The sequence below is a fragment of the Musca autumnalis genome, unplaced genomic scaffold (genome assembly GCF_047663935.1).
Source record: "Musca autumnalis isolate F117 unplaced genomic scaffold, ASM4766393v1 scaffold_5, whole genome shotgun sequence".
NCBI classification, from domain to species: Eukaryota; Metazoa; Arthropoda; class Insecta; order Diptera; family Muscidae; genus Musca; species Musca autumnalis.
In genome coordinates, this window is record NW_027412088.1 from 182,264,633 (window position 1) to 182,279,784 (window position 15,152).

Here is a 15,152-nt window from a genome sequence, read left to right on the forward strand (position 1 = left end):
CTTTTAAAAATCCACGTCTTGTGTTTGGATGAAAAAATATTCTTTTAAAAATCCACGTCTTGTGTTTGGATGAAAAAATATTCTTTTAAAAATCCACGTCTTGTGTTTGGATGAAAAAATATTCTTTTAAAAATCCACGTCTTGTGTTTGGATGAAAAAATATTCTTTTAAAAATCCACGTCTTGTGTTTGGATGAAAAAATATTCTTTTAAAAATCCACGTCTTGTGTTTGGATGAAAAAATATTCTTTGAAAAATCCACGTCTTGTGTTTGGATGAAAAAATATTCTTTGAAAAATCCACGTCTTGTGTTTGGATGAAAAAATATTCTTTGAAAAATCCACCTCTTGTGTTTGGATGAAAAAATATTCTTTGAAAAATCCACGTCTTGTGTTTGGATGAAAGAATATTCTTTGAAAAATCCACGTCTTGTGTTTGGATGAAAAAATATTCTTTGAAAAATCCACGTCTTGTGTTTGGAAGAAAAAATATTCTTTGAAAAATCCATGTCTTGTGGTTGTATAAAAAAAATATTTTTTGAAAAATCCGAATCTTGTGTTTGTATGAAAAAATATTCTTTAGAAAATCCATGTCTTGTGGTGATTTGAAAAAATATTCTTTGAAAATTCCACGTCTTGTGTTTGAATGAAAAATTATTCTTTGAAAATTCCACGTCTTGTGTTTGGATGAAAAAATATTCGTTGAAAAATCCACGTCTTGTGTTTGGATGAAAAAATATTCTTTGAAAAATCCACGTCTTGTGTTTGGATGAAAAAAATATTCTTTGAAAAATCCACGTCTTGTGTTTGGATGAAGAAATATTCTTTGAAAAATCCACGTCTTGTGTTTGGATTAAAAAATATTATTTGAAAAATCCATTTCCTGTGTTTGGATGAAAAAATCTTCTTTGAAAAATCCACGCCTAACGGTGGTAAGAAAAAAATATTCTTTGAAAATATTCTTTGGTCCTTACCTTATATCCAAGCGTGTTTCTTTTTTCCATCTTTGTTTTTCCAATTGTTCACCTTTATCAAGTTTAATTGTTCGTTAACAACGAATTGGAAATGTCAAATCGCTGAACAACTGAACAAACTGACCAATGATGAATGGTTAGTAATGTAAAAGTGCACTTTCTAGTCGCTATGGCCTTGTTTCAATTTGATAGACATTCCTTCTAACTGATTTACATTTCGATTTCTGTCCATGGGCACGCATACCTGAAGAAGGCAGTAGATTTCCATGTAAATTAGTTTGTTTGCCATACATCACGTTCCAGAAACAAGTTGGCGGAATTCAAGATGTTTCCAGTGTTTTTTACTGTGTTTTCTGTCATGGGACAGAAGAATTCACTTGCAACGATGTCAATTAGTAGGTAGATCCGATATGTTCATGCGTAGCTAAGATGTGAAAGGGAAATTTTGAGAATATTTTCTGTTATTTATTTCTACTAGAAGGTCATTTCAACTAGAAGACCATATCCTATGAATACATTTGTACAAGAACCTATTGGTCTTCAGAGAAAAATATCAGCCCATTGTCCCTTCTCCTTTCTTGTAGCATTCCCTTTGAGGAATAAATAATTGCTGCCATACTTAAAATTTCTGTTTAACTTAAAACTTCTTGAGACTTTAAATCGTATCATTTTCATGTTCTCTTCCATATGGATTAATAAATGCTAGCATATTTTTCTCAGCCTCTTTATTTATTTCATCCTCCTATGTAGCTTACATTCCCACTTGATTTTTGCTTTCATTTTCCTTAAAACTTATATTTCTGTTGTTATGCTCTATCCTTGATTCTCTTTTTGTTTCTTGTTTGTTATTTCTGTTTAGTAATACAATCCGACAAGGATATTTCAATGCATGCATTGGTATTTGTTTTCCTTTCATTTCATTTCCTTAGTCGAGTTTTTTTTTTGCTTTGCTGTGCTACGCTTTTCAAGTGTTGGAGTGTTTTACAAGCCATAAATTTTGTTTTCCGTTCGATGGCAAAGTTGCTGCTGTTGTTGATTTTTTGCTTCTCTTCTCTTTTTTGAGTTCTATGCTTTATGCTTCTCCATGATGGATTTTTTTTTGTGAACAAACAGACAAAAAAAATCATGAACATTTACTTGCACTTCACGTTCTCAGATTTTCCTGATTTTGAACACTACATAATGTTTTCTTATTGATTGGCTGGAGGAAATGATAGGCCAGCAAGATGAGCTAACTGCTAAAGTGGCCATTAGTTTTCAAGGGTAAAGTGTGTTCAATGAAGGCGAAGAGGTCACTTACTCTATAAAAGAATACGTGACTTTATTAAACAAGATCACACGGACTTCTTATAAACGCCAATGAGAGTTTCTAATGGAAGACCAAAAGATCTCTCTAATAGAGTACCATGAGTTCTTCTTTTAGAAGACATCAGGTCTCCTTATAAAAAAAAATAATAAGGTCTCCTTATTTCGGATCATGAGGTCTTCTTATGGAAGATTTTGATGACTTTTTACAAAGGATCATGAGGTCCTATTAAAGACAAATACGAGGTGTTCTGGTAGGCGACCATGACGTCTTCATACAGAAGACTATAGCAGACTATTTGTCCGTCTTAAAGAAGAACATATAGATTCCTTATTGAAGGCGTACTTCTCATAGAATAAAATGAGGTATTCTCACAGAAGACGGTGATGTCTTCTCATAGACGACAATGATGCGTTCTAATATAAGACCAAGAGGCATTCTAATAGAAGACTGTACAATCTTAATATAGAAGACCATGAGGTCTTCCTATAGAAGATTATGCGATCTTCTTATAGAGGACCTTGGAGTCTTAGTATAGATGAACATGAAGTTTTCTAATAGAAGACCATGATGTATTTTTATGGAAAACACCATGAGACCTTTTTATAATAGGAGACCAAGAGTTAATCTCATAGAATACTGTGCGCACTTCTTATTGATTACCATGAGCATCTTCTTGTAGAAAACCATGTGGTCTTCTCATAGAAGACTATGACGTCTTCTCATAGAAGACTATGACGTCTTCTCATAGAAGACCATGAGGTCTTCTCATAGAATACCATGAGGTTTTACTATAGAACACTATAAGGTCTGGCTATAGAAGACCAGGAAGAATTCCTCTTATAGATGATCACAAAGCCTTCATCCTATAGAAGACCATGAGGTGTTCTTATCAAATAAGGGCATGAGGTGTTCTCATAGAAGACCATGAGATCTTCCTAGAGAGGAGGTCTTCTCATAGATGACCATGAGGTCTTCCTATAGAAGACCATGATGTCTTCCTATAGAAGAAGATCATGAGGTCTTCTCATAGAAGACCATGAGGTCTTCTCATAGAAGACCAAGAGGTCTTCTCATAGAAGACTATGAGGTCTTCTCATAGAAGACCATGAGATCTTCTCATAGAAGACCATGAGGTCTTCTCATAAAAGACCATGACGTCTTCTCATAGAAGACCATGATGTCTTACTATAGAAGACCATAAAGTCTGGCTATAGAAGACCATGAGGTCTTCCTATAGCAGTACATGAGGTCTTCCCATAGAAGACCATGAGGTCTTCTCATAAAGACCATGAAGTCTTCTCATAGAAGACCATGAGGTCTTCCTATAGAAGTACATGATGTCTTCCTATAGAAGTACATGAGGTCTTCTCATAGAAGACCATGAGATCTTCTCATAGAAGACCATGAGGTCTTCTCATAGAAGACCATGAGGCCTTCTCATAGAAGACCATGAGGTCTGATCAGGAAGAATACCTCTTATAGAAGATCACAAAGCCTTCATCATATAGAAGACCATGAGGTGTTCTTATCAAATAATAGCATGAGGTGTTCTCATAGAAGACCATGAGATCTTCCTAGAGAAGAGGTCTTCCTATAGAAGACCATGATGTCTTCCTATAGAAGAAGACCATGAGGTCTTCCTATAGAAGTACATGAGGTCTTCTCATAGAATACAATGAGGTCTTCTCGTAGAAGACCAAAAGTTCATCTCGTAGAAGACCAAAAGTTCTTCTCGTAGAAGAAGAAGATCACGCCCAGAAGATCACGCCCCCTTCATTCTTCTTCTTCTTAAAAAGACCACGGTCTTCCTATAGAAGACAATGAAGTCTTCTAATAGAAGACCATGAGGACTTCTCATAGAAGACCATGAGGTCTTCTCATAGAAGACCATGAGGTCTTCTCATAGAAGACCATAGGTCTCCTCATAGAAGACCATGAGTTCTTCTCATAGAAGACCATGAGGTCTTCTCATAGAAAACCATGAGGTCTTCTCATAGAAGACCATGAGGTCTTCTCATAGAAGACCATGAGGTCCTCTCATAGAAGACCATGAGGTCTTCTCATAGAAGACCATGAGGTCTTCTCATAGAAGACCATGAAGTCTTCTCATAGAAGACCATGAGGTCTTCTCATAGAATACCATGAGGTGTTCTCGTAGAAGACCATGAGGTCTTCTCATAGAACACCATGAGGTCTTTTCGTAGAAGACCATGAGGTCTTCTCATAGAATACTCGTAGAAGACCAAGAAAAATTCCTCTTATAGAAGACCACAAGGCCTTCCTCTTATAGAAGATTACGCCTTCTTCTTAAAAAGACCACGGTCTTCCTATAGAAGAAAATGAGGTCTTCTAATAGAAGACAATGAGGTCTTCTCATTGAAGACAAAGAGGTCTTCTTACAGAAGACAATGAAGTCTTCTAATAGAAGACCATGAGGTCTTCTAATAAAAGACCATGACGTCTTCTCATCGAAAACAAAGAGGTCTTTTTATAGAAGACCATAAGGTCTTCTAATAGGAGACCATGACGTCTTCTCATTGAAAACAATTAGGTCTTCTTATAGAAGATCATGAGGTCTTCTTATAGAAGACCATGATGTCTTCCTATAGAACTACATGAGGTCTTCCTATAGAAGACCATGGGGTCTTCTTATAGAAGACAATGAAGACCGCTAGGTCTTCTTATAGAGGACCAAAATGTCTTCTCGTAGACGACCAAGAGGTCTTTTCGTAGAAGACCAGGAAGAATTCTTCTTATAGAAGACCACAAGGCCACAAGAAGATTACGCCGCTTTTTTCTTCATAAAAGGCCACGGGGAAAAGAGGTCATCTTGTTCTAATAGAAGAATACGAAGTCTAGTCTTCTTCTTATAGAAATTGACGAAGTCTGGTCTTCGTCTTCTTATAGAAGATCACGAAGTCTAATCTTTTTCTAATAGAAGACCACAAGGTTAAGTCTTCTTCTTAAAAAAGATCACGTGGTCTAACCTTTTTATCTTATAGATAACCACAAGGCTTTCTCCCTATAGAAGGTCACGACATCTTCTTCTTCTTAAAAAGACCACGTGGAAATCGAGGTCTACTTCAGAAAAAGACCCCAAGGAAACTGAGGTCCCCCAGACCACGACGTCTAGTCTTCTTCTAATAGAACACTACGAGGTCTTCTTTTAACAGATCACCTCGACATCGTCTTCATGTAGAAGACCACGATAGAGGTCTAGTCATCTTCTTATAGAAGTTTACGAAGTCTGGTCTTCTTCTTGTAGAAGATCACGAAGTCTGCTCTTCTTCTTTTAGAAGATGACGAGATCTGATTTTCTTCTTATAGAATAACATGAAGTGTGGTCTGTTTCTAATAGAAGGCCACGGGGCCTGATCTTCTTTGGTGGCCTTCCTCTTATATAATGCCTTGAAGCAAGTTTTTCTTCTTATAGAAGACCAAGATGTATTATTTTAGCAGTAGGGGGAGTTAATTCAAGGAGACAAAAAAGTCTTCATCTTATAGAATACTACAAATTATGCTTCTAATAGAACACTACAAGGTCTTCTTTTAATAGAACACCTCGAGATCGTCTTATTGTAGAAGACCACGATTTATTATTCTTATAGAAGATCATGGGTTCTCACTTTGTAAAAGAAAGAAAGATCACGTGGTCTGACTTTTTTATCTTATAGATAACCACAAGGCTTTCTCCCTATAAAAGATCACGACGTCTTCTTCTTCTTAAAAAGATCACGGGGAAATCGAGGTCTTCTTCTGAAAAAGACAACAAGGAAACCGAGGTCCTCCACACCACGACGTCTAGTCTTCTTCTAATAGAACACTACGAGGTCTTCTTTTAAAAGAACACCTCGACATCGTCTTCATGTAGAAGACCACGATAGAGGTCTAGTCTTCTTCTTATAGAAGTTTACGAAGTCTGCTCTTCTTCTTATAGAAGATCACGAAGTCTGCTCTTCTTCTTTTAGAAGATCACGAGATCTGATTTTCTTCTTATAGAATACCATGAGGTCTGGTCTGTTTTTAATAGAAGGCCACGGGGCCTGATTTTCTTTTTATAGAATACCATGAGGTCTGGTATGTTTCTAATAGAATACCAGGAGGTCTGGCCTACTTCTTATAGAAGACCTTACTTCTTGTAGAAGACCATGAGTTGTGTTCTGCTTCTTGTAGAAGATCATGAGGATTGGTCTTCTTCTTATAGAAGGCCACGAAGCCAGTTCTTCTTCTTATAGAAGATCAAAATATCTCCTTTAGAAGAAGGGGAGGTTCTTCAAGAAGACGAAAATGTCTTCATCATATAGAAGACTACAAATTATGCTTCTAATAGAACTCTACGAGGTCTTCTTTTAATAGAACACCTTGACATCATCTTCTTGTAGAAGACCACGATTTATTATTCTTATAGAAGACCATGAGGTTCTCATTTTGTTAAAGACAACGTCTGCTTCTTATAAAATAACACGAGGTCTGTTCATATGAGAGAATACGGGTTCTTATTCATATACACGACCACGACGTTTTCTGGTACTCTTATATGGTGCCATGGGGTCTTCTTATAGAAAACCATGAGGTCTTCTTATAAAAGACCCTGAGGTATTTTCGGAAGTTCCTTCTGTAGCGTACCTCCGAACCAATTTATTCTTCAGCTTAACGCCATTCCATGTATCTATCTTTCAATCATTGACGATATACAGCTGGTTTTTAGTATGTAAATGTCTATCGTTGTATTTGCATTTGTATGCATATCCTTCTTCTTTTCTTTGTTACAACAACAAGAGCAATAACAAATACTTCAACATCAGTAGCAGTAACAGCAGTTACAACTCCAATACCAGTGATTCGTCAAAACATCTGTATTTGTAAATTGAAATATTTCCACTTGATTGGCTTTCACTTTTTTCCGCCACAGTGTGTAAGTCATTCCGTCAGTCAGTGAGCGTGTAAGTGAATGATGCCTGCTGATGTTGATGATATCGACGATGATAATGTGACTCTGTTTTAGGGATGTGTGTGTGTGTTTGTGTGTGTATATTTATACCATAGTGTTTGTTATGCTTGGCATTTGTTAGTTTTCCCTTCTATTACTCCTATTTTTTGTAAATTTTTCTCCACCTATTTCTTGTTTCTATTCCATGTTTTGAGAGATTATTTGTTATGTCAATATGTTTGTTTTGCAACTTGTATGCGTTTCCGCTGTTTTATGATAACACTTGTTTCGGTTGGTTGTATGTGTGTGTGTGGGAGAAATGTGGAGATTTAATGTTAAAATTTTAACTTCTTTGTATTTTTAAAAATTTGGGAAATTGACAGAGGTACCTACTTAAATAGGAGATTCCTCTTTGAAACCATTTAAGTCCATCTCCCCATAGGATAATTTTAAGAATGAAATTAAATTTGAAAATTCTGCCAACAGCTTTCCACAGCAACAAGTAAAGGGCTATTGTACAAGATTAAAGCAGATAAAGAAAAACGCGGAAGAAATAAAAAAAATTGGAAAATGTTGCAGAAAAAATTCGGAGACCAAACTGGCGCCGCATAGCTTACCACAGACGTAACTATCGCTTTATATGTGGTAAACAAGGTTTCCTTTTCTGCACCCCAAGTACTGCCGACTAGGGGCTTGAGGCCTTGTTTCTGCACTTCAGTTTGTCGCATATAGCTGTGGCATGCGAGGACGACGTGAAAGTGGTGTCGAATGTGACCCCTAGAATTTTGGGGCAGTTTGTTGTCGGAATTCTGCTACCATCGACCCTGATATTCAACTCTCTTCTATACTGCGCCGTCCATGTGGTGAACAGAGTGGCCGTCGATTTAGTGGCGGATATTTGCATATTTCTCGCGTGGAAAAAGGTGGTAAGATCGGTGAAATAGGAGTTCAGTCTCTTACAGATGTCATCAGGGTAGGTACCTGACGACAGGATCGTACAATCATCCGCATACGTTACGATCTCAATGCTGTCTGGAGGGGGCGGAATACAGGAAAGGTAGAGGTTAAACAGTTCCGGAAAAATCACCCCTCCTTGGGGAACTCCCTGTTTCATTGTACGGGGTTTGGTCTTCATGTTCCTGAATTCCACCTACGACTGGCGTCCACACATATAATAGATTATCCAACGTTTCAGACTTGGCCGGAGGGTTTTCTGCTCGATGTCCTCGAATAGCGTGGAGTGCTTGACATTGTCAAAGGCTTTTGATAAGTCAAGCGCCACCATCACTGTTCTATCACACGGCCGCTCCTGGTTGAGCCCTCGACAAATATGTGTTGAGATGGCGTGCAGCGCTGTTGTCCTGTTGTGCTGCTTACGGAATCCATGCTGATGATCGGCAACTTGATAGCTATTTCTAATGCTGGGGAGGACTAAGGACACAAGGGTCTTCGCTACAGGTGACAAAAGCGTAATCGGCCTGTACGATTCACCTTTGCTGGCATCCTTGCCTGGCCTCAGTAGCGGGACCACCCTGCCCATTTTCCAGTCTTCGGGAACAATGAGGGTGGCTAGAGACAGGTTGAGAGCTTTAGTGGGATACTCCACTCCCGGCTCATCCAGTTGTTTCAACATTAGCATGGAAATTCCGTCAGGGCCCAACGCTTTGGATGACTTAGCGTTCCTGATGGCATTCGCAACATCATCCATTGTAAACTGTGGTGGTTCATCCTCGGCAGGAAGAGATCTAATGCGACGTAACACTCTTCTCTTCGCCCTGTCACTCTCGGGGTGCTCGAGAAACTGTCGATTGAAGTAACTTGCACACCTCCTCGGGTCAGTCAACGTAACGTCGCCAAACGTAACTGAGGTCCTGTCATCCCTCCTTCCGGGGTTCGACAGTGACTCAACTGTTGCTTACAATTTACTTATACCGGCTCCAATGTTGCAACTCTTCAGATGATTTAACCACTTATTCCGCTTATGTTCGCCGACCAGCCTGTTAACTTCCAGTGTCAGCTCCCACTTGTTCCGCTTATGTTCGCCGACCAGCCTGTTAACTTCCAGTGTCAGCTCCCTGACTCTGGGGTCATCGGGGTTGGTTCGACGAAGCTCATCACGCTCATTTGCGAATCCCGTCGCCTCTGCTGGGAAATTTGGTCTTACTTCGGGTATTCGACCTGCAGCTATATGGCGAGCGGCTGCAGCATTGATGATGTCTCGGAACGTCCTTTCCGCTACCCGAACATCATAAGGATTGGGCAATTCTCTGAAGCGGTGATTGGTAAACTCTCTGAAACTCGGCCAATCAGCTTTCGCATGATTGACGAATTTGCGGCGTTCAGAGGTGATGAATTCGGGTGGTCTGCTGATGGAGACAATTATGGGGAGGTGGTCTGATCGAAGGGAAATGACGGGTTGCCAGGTGACGTCATTTGTCAGACTAGGTGACACGATGGTTATGTCTGGCGAACTGTGACACGCTCCTCTATTTCTGGTCCTCATTGACCGAACAAAACGTAAAGCTATCAATCTGCTCAGCCAGCGCTATACCCCTCTGGTCGTTTCCGAGGACCGAATGCCCAATCTTATGATGCGCATTAAAGTTCCCCAGGACCAGACGACAATGTCGGACTTATAATCTGAGATACAGCTATTTCTCGGCGGGATGTATACGCTTAGCAACTCTATCTCGGCAGATCCACACCTGGCTGCTACCCCCATATATTCCATGTACGGGTCATTAGAGTCAGGCTCAAGCGATATAGGTCTGTAATAAACAGACTATTGCAAAAGGAACGCTAATCCCCCACCTCCACATCTGGTGCGTTCCTTCCTTATTACGTTATAACCATCACAATGTACTGTGGTCGTTCAGCATGGTTTCCTGCACCGCCCCGACCTTGGTCTTCTTCCGATTCATAAATTCCACTATTTCATCGATTTTACCACGGAGTCCATTGCAATTAAATTGCAAAAAGGATGCATTTTCCGGGATTGGAACAACAACGGCAGGTGTTAAATGCTGCGCGCGCGGCTGCTGTTGGGGGGACTGCGGAGGAGTTTCGTAATCTGAAGACGACGACTCACTGGGGGCTGTGTACGCGCAGCATGCAGCAACATAGTCCCTATCGTAGTCCCTCGCGTGGACAAGTCCAGAGCAACCCCTTAAAAGCACCCACTCCTGACATCTATTGCATCTCACCGAAGATTGGATATGGGTGAAGATGCGGATGTGACAAACCGAGCACAAATATATTGGTCCTGGCACGGATCAAAAGAATCCGGAGCAGACATTCCGGGATATGCAGCTCCCACCACAGAAAAACGAAACAAATACAAACACATGTACACTGAGGTGGGAGCCGCTGGCCGGAACGCTGCTGTGGGATTGTTATTTCTATTTTGGGAGCGGTATGTCCCGGAACGTCTACTTTGGATTCTTTTGGTCCGGGATAGAAAATAGCCCCGGACCATGGTTTTGCACGGTTTGTTAGCGTCTTCTCCACCATAGGTCGGTGTCGCTGAGATGTAACGGATGACGTGGATGGGTGCATTTCAGGAAGTGTTTAAGCCTAACCTTCCTGATGGAGTATTACGATAAGGATTATATTGCTTCATGCTGCGCCAACATAATCCCCAGTGAGTCTTCGTTATCGTCGTCTGCAGCCGTCTTGCAGTTTTCGTGCACCAGTCTGTCCAGTACAGACCTATCTCGTTTGAGCTAAACTCTAGTGACCCATACTAGGAGTGTATGGGGGTAGCGGTTAAGTGTGGAACCGCCGAGATAGAACAGTTGAATGTGTATATTCCACCGATTAATAGCTGTGCCGCGTATTATTCGCCTGACATCAGCCTACTGTTGGAAGGTGATGACCGGCTGGTCCTAGGAGATTCCAATGCGCATCATGAGCTATGACATTCAACCCTGGGAAATGACAAGGGAGGTATAGCGCACGCCGAGCACATAGATAGATTCACATCTATCTTTTCACCTGGTCTGACGAATGACGCGACTTACCAACCAGTCATATCCCTTGGGTCGGACCATCACCCTATCCTCTTCTCCATCAATAGACCATCCGAAATAATAACCTCTGAAAGCCGTACTTTCATTAACCCTTGGAAACCAAATTGTCAAGGATTCAGGAAATTCACTAATCAACGCTTCAGAGAACTGCCCAATTCCTCCGATGTTCGGAGGAGAGAGGAATTTCCTAGACATCATCACTGCTGCAGCCGCCTGCCATATTCTTGCTGGTCGAATACCTGAAATAAGACCTAATTTCCAGCTGAGGCGACGGGATTTGCAACTGAGCGTAACGAGCTTCGCAACACGAACACTAATGACTCCCGAGTCAGAAAACTGACTGGAAGTCAATACCCAGCAAACCAAATGTCGGATGTCCGACACGTCTGAACAATTTTGGAAGCAACGTCGTTCAGATTTCGTTTTGATTTCTAAACAATTTTTCGAAGCGGAAATAGTTCAGATTTTGTACTGATTTCGTTCCGATTTCGGAACGAATATCGGAAAGAAATTTATTTTCCGAATTTCCCAAGGATTTTCTTCAGATTTCGTTACGAAATCGGATCGAAATCGATACGATGTCGCTCCGACATTTCGTTCTGAAATTGTGTCAACCACTTCATACGACTTTCGTTAAGATATCGTTACGATTTCGGACCAGAACATCGAACGTATCGTCCGAATTTTATTCCGATTTCGTTAAGATGTCGGTACGATTGGTTTGCTGGGTAGGTAAGTCGGTGAACACAAGCGAAAAAGTGGCTAGAGCATCTGAAGTGCTGCAACATTGAACCCCGGTTGTAGTAAATTGTGGACAACGGTTAAGGCGCTATTGAACCCTGGTAGGAGGGATGATCGGACATCTGTCATGTTTAACGGCGTGGCTATGACAAATCGAAAGAGGTGCGCGGGCTATTTTTACCGACAATTTATCGAGCACCCATATAGTGACCGGGCGGAGAGGAGTGTTTTACGTCGTTTGCGATCTCTTCCTGCCGAGGATGAACCACCACAATTTATGATGGGTGATGTTGCAGATGTTATACGAGGCGCAAAATCATACAAAGCGCTTGGACATAACGGAATATCAATGGTGGATGACCTGGGAGTCGAGTATTTAACTAAGATCCTGTAGCTCTCACTAGCTGTCCTAAAAGTTCCCGGAGCATGGACATCATCTATAGCCAGTAGCAAAGATACTCGAGGCGTTACTCCTCCTCCGGAATCAGAGCGTGTTATCCAGTTGCGGATCATCAACACGTTTGATATCCAAAGCATTTGATACGGTCAGTCATGCTAGGGTGTTCGAGGATATAGAGAATACTACCTTCCGGCCTTGTCTAAAATGCTGGGCCTCCACATATTTGTGTGGTCACCAGTCATACGTGCAATTCATAGACAGGAGAGTCCACACCCCGTAGTGTGAAGCAGGGAGTTCCCCAAGGAGAGGTGATATCTCCGGAACTGTTCAACCTCTACCTTTCTGCAATTCCACGACCTCTCTAAGGGATTGAGTTAATTACATACGCGGATGATTGTACGCTCATTGTGTCAGGTCCCACCATTGATAGCATTTATGACAGGCTAAACACCTATCGCATTGATCTTGTTGAGTTCTTAAACGCGAAGAATATGAAAATATCCACCACTATGTCAATATCCACACTTTTCACCACATAGACGATTCAATAATTCCGACCACACACTACCCTATAGTCTTGGGATTCACATTCGAAAGCATGTATAAGTCGTCCGCGCATGCTGCAGTTATTTACGATATGAAGAGAAACAGGAACAAGGACCTCAAGTCGCTAGTCAGCAGCACTTGGGCTGCGGATAAAGAAACCTTGTTAACCAAGGTAAGCTAAGTGGCGCCCGATTGTTTTGCTAACGTAAGTGATATGCAATGGGATAACTTGCAAATCTGCCAGAATACAGCCCTGAGAACAGCAACAGGGTGTCTCCTCATGTCATCAGTGGAATACTTGCATGAGGAGACCAAAATCCTGCCGATTATAGGCAAGACCATGCAATCACCACCTGATGGATATGCCCGAGCCCCCCAGTTGAACTGGAGAGGGAGATCCCTTGGACCCTCTTAAAGGTATCACTTACTTTTTTACGTCAGCACATGATAATTCACTACCTTTAACGGATGTAAAAAGCCCACCACATGGATGTCAGTGTCCATTTGAGATGAAAGAGGGACCAAGATAAAACCTGAGCTTTGTCATGTTAAAGCCGGTCAGGGCAGTTGCTTGGTATCTTGCATTCCCTACTTCATCGCCGGAGAACATTATCAATTATTTCTTCAGTCGGTACAGTTCATTGTACTCACACAAGCTATGAAGTACTACATAGCGTATACATATTATACAGGCATTCGCCCAATAGTACCCTCTGTAAATACATTGTCATATGTGTCACTTCTTTGGAATTAATGTAAAATTAAATTTCATTCAATGTCCTTGTATAACATTTAAACTTTGACTGACCTTAGGCATTTAAATTCTTGGAATTCGTTATGAAATGCTGTAAATAGTTTCGCGCTATTTACCTTGAAATTTAAAATTGTGTTAATGCATGACTTGAAACAGTTATAATCAGTCGCAAACATTTTAATTAGCTTGTAATTAAAGTTGCAGTAATAGCACAATAACATTTAACAATTTACACAGACACATACAAAAGAGATACATATATTAAGGAAATTACTAAAATTGTAATTGTGAAATAACAATCAGGACAATCATGAATATTTCCCTCGGAATTTTTCGCACGAAAAATAATTTTAAAAAATGAAATTCTTTTAAAAGCAATATTTTGAAATGTTGAAATTACTAGAATCAGTTAATTAAACTCAGCAACAAAATTCATTTTTTTTTTCAAAATGATGAGAACAATTGAGTACATTATGAAAGTAGAGCTATACATATGAGACACGTGTATCGGCGTTTTTAAAGTTTACATCGGAAAGTAACCAAAGTAGGCGGGGTTAGTTCCGCCCATTTCCAGATTTTTCGATATATTCGAGATAAGATATCTTAGAATCTTTGCATTTTAGGTATATAGTGTCTTTGGAAACTTTACAGAGGAGGATGAGGGGAATATTTTTGTCAAAAATTTTAACCCTAATGCGGTTTAACAAAGGGGTATTTTTTGTCCTTTTTTCAAAAATCTTTCAAAAACTCCTTTAAAATGTGATCATTACTTACTTACCTAGATGACCCATTACAGAAAATTTGTTCCATAGACCGAACTGAGAAAAGATCTCCAATTCTCTCTGTTTAGTGCTTCGCTTCTGGAATACCGCGCCTTTTCATCTCTTCTCCACTTGTTTGCGCCATCTATTCTTTGGCCTGCCAATTCTGCGTGCACCGCCATGCGGGCCGTATTTATACGCCTTTTTAGCGGGTTCATCATCGCTCATTCTTATGATATGGCAGAGCCAACGCAATCGCTGCATCTCGATACGTTTATCTATACTGATGTCGTTGTATACCTGATACAGCTCGTGGTTCATGCAACGTCGATATTCACCGTTAACGCAGATTGGTCCGTAGATTTCTCGAAGAATTTTTTCTCAAACACGAAAAGCAGTGCCTTATCTGCTTTGTTTTTAAAGTGCTGACTTAAGTCAATGTAGCATCTGTTGGCCAATACAATTCTTCTTTTTATTTCACAAGTGATGTCGTTTGTTGTGTTTACGGCGGTGCCGAGGTATATGAAGTTTTTACCAGCTCAAAATTATAGGAACCAACTTCTTTTGAAGTTTGCCTCTCGTATAACCTTTTCCAGCAGGATGTTGAAGAGATCACACGAAATGATGTCTCCTTGCCTGAAACCCCTTTTTGTACTGAAGATCTTGTGTCAGTTAGAGTCATTTTACAAAGCCGAATGAGCTTTGCGGGGA